The sequence below is a fragment of the Borostomias antarcticus genome (assembly GCF_949987555.1).
Source record: "Borostomias antarcticus genome assembly, chromosome: 27".
Taxonomy (NCBI): Eukaryota; Metazoa; Chordata; class Actinopteri; order Stomiiformes; family Stomiidae; genus Borostomias; species Borostomias antarcticus.
In genome coordinates this window covers 4,072,395-4,079,003 of record NC_140260.1, presented here as the reverse complement: position 1 = coordinate 4,079,003, position 6,609 = coordinate 4,072,395, and the positions used below count along the sequence as shown (strand labels likewise).

The 6,609-nt window shown below is 42.4% G+C and overlaps 1 long non-coding RNA gene across 1 annotated transcript; it reads left to right on the top strand.

Annotated features, from left to right (window-relative positions):
- Positions 1-319: 319 nt before the first annotated feature.
- LOC311326378 lies at positions 320-1,465 on the top strand. Its single transcript, XR_014631052.1, has 3 exons — positions 320-403; positions 525-605; positions 955-1,465. It is a non-coding gene; the product is annotated as an uncharacterized lncRNA (long non-coding RNA).
- The last annotated feature ends 5,144 nt before the right edge of the window (positions 1,466-6,609 follow it).

Sequence of the window (6,609 nt, the reverse complement as noted above, 5' to 3'; positions counted from 1 at the left end):
GGCTTCGATGACACCGTTCCCTCTCTACAGCACCACGCTCCATCCCGGACTGTTGGTACTATCATGGATTTTCCAAGCGAGCCTGCAGGTGGCCCCTCTACATTGTGAACATCTAAGGTAAGCCTAGTTTCTTCAGCACACAATAATATGCAATACTCAAACTGAATAGTGTGTTCAATTTGTTATAAAATGTTACTTAAGTGCACACACCCTTCTGATATCAATGTTTCTTTTTGTAAAGGATGACTCCAGCCATGGTGCTTTTGACCCTACTGTGCACTCTGGCTTCGAGGATGACACCCTTCCCTCTCTACAGCACCTTGCTCCATCCCGGACTGTTGGGGGTACTATCCTGGATTTTCCAAGCGAGCCTGCAGATGGCTCCTCTGCATCGTGCACAGAGGTAAGCCTAGTTTCTTCAGCACACAATAACATGCAATACTGAATAGTGTGTTAAATGAGCTATAACATATTACTTGATTAACTGCACAACACTCCTGATAATGATTTTTTTTTGTTTTAAGTATGACTCCTGCCATGATCTTCTGACTAGACAGGCTACTGTGATTGTGCTGACTGCTAGAGAAAAACACCATCTTTCACAGGTTTGTCTTCATGCAAGATTGTTACCAGCCGCGACAGCGCGATGTTGGTATTGCGAAATGGCGAAAATGTATTTTGCGCGGAGAAACTCTGCTTGCATACTCTTGTTCTTATTTATTTGGTCTTGGGCTTCTGCATTCTAATTTCTGCAACGGCAGTTACGACTGTACAGTATTTACTCTACTAACATTAACATTACCGCACGCTGCTTCTCCTTTGTTCTGCCAGCGACGGCCCTGATTGGCCTGCCGTGTCAGTGCCATCTAGGGATGGGTACTAAAGGGGCTAATTTATTAAAGAGCCCAGTATATAGTTTCTGACTGTAATTTGTCCTTTCTGACCTTTTTTCAGAGTGGTGTGAATGATGTCGTGGCGGCAATGCAGCAGTACCAAGCTCTGTTGGTGACTAATCTGAGGAGTCAGGTACAGACAGTATTCCAGCAACATAGAGGAAGTGACCTTGACCTTGAAAAGGAGGCTATGGCTGTGTTTGACCGGATTGAGGATCCATTTGCTTCTGTTTCGACAACGTACAGGCGGGACTGTGTGATTAAGGAGAATTTCAATTTTGTAGAGTCAGAGGAGGTTACTGTTGGGTATACTGCCTGCTTGGTATAAAAAGGGACAAAAAGAGTTCTCTCTACCAAACCCAAATGTTTTCATTATGTACCTCTGATCAGAAGTTTGGAACAGTTATTATCTCATCCCAAAGTATTAGCAATGATAGATGCGCCACAGGCATACAGACTTGGGTATTTATATGACATCATAGATGGAGAACTCATGAAATCACACCCTTTATTTTCTGCCAGGCCCTCTGCTTTACAGATAATCCTTTACTCAGATGACATTGAAATTTGCAACCCACTTGGGTCTCATGCTTCCAAGAATAAGTTGATAGTTTTATTATACATTGGGAAACATTGATCCTAAATATAGATCAAAACTAGCTGCGATTCGCCTACTAGCCATTGCAAAGAAGAGCGAGCTTTCTGAATGTGGAGTTGATGGAATTTTGAGAAGATTGCATGAGGACCTTTTAATGCTATATGACGGTGTTAAAATTCAAATTGGGAACGGTGAACGTGAAATATTTGGAGCATTAGTTTCCATATGTGGAGACACTTTAGCTCAGCATGAGCTTTGTGGTTTTAAAGAGGGTGTTGGATTTGCTTACAGTAAATGCCGGCAGTGTGAATGTTTATTTGAGGACATGCAGATGCATTTTGTTGAGGATAATTTTGAGGAAAGGACAATAGAGCGACATCTACGGCAGTGTAGTGACATTGAGAAGGCCAAGACAGAGTATCTCAGAAACAGCTTAAAAACTACCTTTGGCATCAACAGAAGGAGCAAACTGGTAGAATTCCCGGCCTTTAACTTGATCCAACAAACACCCCAAGATATGATGCATATAATTCTTGAGGGCATTGCTCCATTGGAAGTAAAGTGTGTCATAAAACATTTAGTTCTTTTAGGACAACTAGACTTGGATGCTGTCAATACTGCATTAGTTGGACTCCCCTACTCTCCACTTGACGTTAGAGATAAACCAAGCCCTATAGCCTACAGCACACTAGCTCCCAGTGGTAATAAGTTGAAGCAGTCCTCAGGTCAAATGATTGTTCTACTAAAAATACTGCCATTTCTGATTGATAAAGTTAAAGGTAGCGAGTACTATACAATCATTCTTGAACTCATAGAGATTGTTCAAATTTTGTTTGCTCCTGTTATTGGTTTACAGACTATTAACAAATTGAAAGCACTCATTGAACAGCATTTAAAGCATGTGAAGAACCTTTTCCCAGGGAACAACATCACCCCCAAACAACACTATTTGATTCATGCTGCCTCCCAAATTAAACTGCTGGGACCAATGGTCCGTCATATGCGCATGAGATTCGAATCAAAACATTGCTTTTTCAAACAATGGGCCTTAAAGATTAATTTAAAAAATGTTTGCAAGTCTTTAATAAGGCATAGTCAGATGTATGAATGTTGTCAGAATGTAAATAGTTCAGAACACCCCCTTTTTGACAGTGAGTGTACATTGGGACCAACATCAGAAATATGCAACAGGACATACTTAAAAGAAAAAATGAGGGCCTTCCTTGGACATGACGAAGTAAACAATGCAGTAACTACTAAATGGATTAATCTAAATGGCAACAAATATATACGGGATAAGTCATTACTTGTGGGTACTGTTAACTCTAATAATTTACCTGAATTTGGACTGGTGAGAAATATTTATGTGATAAATTCGTCATCATATTGCTTTGAGTTACAGCAGCACAATACTATTTGTTATGATAGAGATTACATGGCATTTAAAATAGAGATTCCAAGCATGGCACAAGCAACTGAACTGATATCTGCCGATAACCTTGTTGATTACACTCCATATTACAGTTTTACTCACAAGCATGTTGAATATGTCCCTATGAAATATTACCTTGGAGATGTGATTGGGCTACACAATGCCTCATCTGATGTATTGTAAAAGGTACAATATTTCATGTAGTGTATTTCAAACACGCGTCCTGTTTGTCATTTCAGACGGAGTTGCAATTTGAGAGGCTTGACGGTCCTGTAGTACGGTAGTACAAAACATTTTTTTAGAGGCACGACCGTCTTGTGTTTGTGCAATTTCTCTATGCTTTTTTCTAGGCTCGACCGTCCTGTAGAATAATTTGAGAGGCTCCTGTAGAATAATTTTTGAAGCTCGACGGTTCTTTTGAAGCTTGACCGTCCTGTAGTACAATTTTTTAGAGGCACGACCGTCCTGTGCTTCTGCAATATTTTTGAGGCTTGACTGACCGTCCTGTAGTATAATTTTTAGAAGCTTGACCAGTTTGTCATTTCAGACGGAGTTGCAAGTTTTGAGAGGCTTGACGGTCCTGTAGTACAAATTTTGAGCGGCTTGACGGTCTTGTAGTACAATTTTTCAGAGGCTCGACGGTCCTGTAGTACAAAACAATTTTTTAGAGGCATGACCGTCCTGTGCTTGTGCAATTTTTTTTGAGGCTTGACTGACCGTCCTGTAGTACAATTTTTAGAAGCATGACCCGTTTGTCATTTCAGACAGAGTTGCAAATTTTGAGCGGCTTGACGGTCCTGTAGTACAATTTTTCAGAGGCTCGACGGTAGTACAAAACATTTTTTTAGAGGCACGACCGTCTTGTGTTTGTGCAATTTCTCTATGCTTTTTTCTAGGCTCGACCGTCCTGTAGTATAATTTGAGAGGCTCCTGTAGAATAATTTTTGAAGCTCGACGGTTCTTTTGAAGCTTGACCGTCCTGTAGTACAATTTTTTAGAGGCACGACCGTCCTGTGCTTCTGCAATATTTTTGAGGCTTGACTGACCGTCCTGTAGTATAATTTTGAGAAGCTTGACCCGTTTGTCATTTCAGATGGAGTTGCAAGTTTTGAGAGGCTTGACGGTCCTGTAGTACAAATTATGAGAGGCTTGACGGTCCTGTAGTACAATTTTTCAGAGGCTCAACGGTCCTGTAGTACAAAACAATTTTTTAGAGGCACGACCGTCCTGTGCTTGTGCAATATTTTTGAGGCTTGACCGACCGTCCTGTAGTACAATTTTTAGAAGCTTGACCCGTTTGTCATTTCAGACGGAGGTGCAAGTTTTGAGAGGCTCGACGGTCCTGTAGTACAAAACCATTTTTTAGAGGCACGACCGTCCTGTGCTTGTGCAATTTTTGATCTCCAGAGCTTGTGCAAGCTCTGGACTGCTGTCTTCAGCTGACCGGCGTTGCTCTGGACTGCTGTCTTCAGCTGACCGGCGTTGCTCTGGGGTGCTGACTGCAGATAACCAGTATTTATCTAGGCTGCTGACTGCAAATGTCCGGCGTTGCTCTGGGGTGCTGGTTGCAGCTGACCGGCGTTGCTCTGGGGTGCTGGTTGCAGCTGACCGGCGTTGCTCTGGGGTGCTGGTTGCAGCTGACCGGCGTTGCTCTGGGGTGCTGGTTGCAGCTGACCGGCGTTGCTCTGGGGGAATGACTGCAGCTGACCGGCGTTGCTCTGGGGGGCTGACTGCAGCTGACCGGCGTTGCTCTGGGGGGCTGACTGCAGCTGACTGGCGTTGCTCTGGGGTGCTGGTTGCAGCTGACCGGCGTTGCTCTGGGGGGCTGACTGCAGCTGACCGGCGTTGCTCTGGGGTTATGATTGAAGTCACCTGATTGAAGTCATATTAGTCATAGTTTCTTATCAGTCGGCAGAAGACCTCCTTGGATAAGACCACGCTGTGGTCATTGCCCAGCCGCTTCTGCTCGAAGTAGGAGAGTCGCACCTGTTCAGTCACCAGCAGCCATACAGACGTGTGTGTGCATTGGTATGTGTGAGCGTGCGTGCGTGCGTGCGTGCGTGCGTGCGTGCGTGTGCACCAACCGTCCTGTAGTAAAACTTTTATTTGGTTATTGTGATTTCAGTGTGATTTCATGAGTTCTCCATCTATGATGTCATACGTTATGTGAGTAATTTGATGGGACTTTTTCTGATAGCTTTTTGGTTTTTATGGCAGTATACATTATTTCCAGAGATTGTTTTTAGGACTTTACTGCTTGGTTCTGTACTGTTGTTGTCACTGTAAATTGTATCTTGGGAAGATCTATGTTGTGACATGACTGTAATATTGTGACAATTGAGTGAGTTCACCATTGTTGATTTTTTTCCTGTTTGATTCCCAAAGTAATTTATTTTACTTATTTTGTCACTATTTATTTTACTTTTAAACTGTGGAAAATAATTGTACACTGCAAAGTTTAGCCCCCCTTTGGCTCTAGCAATGGGTTCAATGAAGTCTTGTTGACATAAAAATGTATTTGAATGGGTTAAGCTTCAAGAATGAAGGACTCACATTTTTTATGAATAAAAAGATGAACAAACTTTGGTTGATTTTATTTTATTTGACTATTTCATCAGCTGCTAGCAAGCCAAACGGCACATATAAAGCAAAAAAGCCATGGCAATTGGGAGGGCTGGAGTAAGGGGGAATATAGGTCAAGGGTGAGTTGGGGGCAAAGACTGACACGCCTGAAGGGTGCTTTTTTCTAGTTGATTCTTAAATTGAGAATTTGTGCAAGTGGTCATAATCTTAAAATAAGGAAAAACTATCTTCTTCCTCTTCTGGGATATTATGCAAGTCATTGTAGTTACTTGTTACTGGTTAAATCTAGCCCAATATTAGAATATCTTGTTAAGAAAAACCTTGTTAAGAAAAGATGATATTTTCTTGAAATACGATTATTTTTCTAACCCAAAACATGCTTGACAAGATTATTTTTCTTTTTAGACGAAAAATAAGACAAATTTCCCAGAAACAAGGCTTTTTTTACTTTCTTGAAAACCATTTTTTGCAGTGCAGAGAGAGCCAGGTCACTAATAGAGGAGACAGTGATAGTCAGGCCCTTAGTAATCACTAGATCAATAGATAAATTGTTTGTGATCATTATTTCTCTAAAACTATCGGATACTGCGGAGGTAAGATAACGTTTCTTGATAAAGCGCTAGTACTACTTTTGACTTTAGGAACCAATGCAGTGAAGAAGATACAGAAATGGTCAGAGAGAGCGAGGTCACTAATAGAGGAGACAGTGATAGTCAGGCCCTTAGTAATCACTAGATCAAGGGTGTCATAATTTGTATGGATGATGGACTGTTAAGGCTAGTTAGCTACGGAGCTCAAGTGCACGACACAGGAGGCAGGAAGCTCTTTGCCCAGCAGGGCGTTTATTGCTGGAGCTGGGAGGGAAGGTAGTGCCCGGATGGCTCAGGTTGGGAGCCTGGCAGGCTGGAGGTTGAGGCCGGTTGGAGCAGCTGCAGTGGGTGGCGGGCAGAGTGATGGGCAGGCAAGCCGGATCACAACACACCTGGTCGTTCTGTAGGGAACACGGAGAGACGAGTAAGCCTTGAGGTGCGGTGGTCCAGAGAGCACACAAACACACATATATATAAGCAGAAATACTTTGTTTAACAACTACGATACTTGCC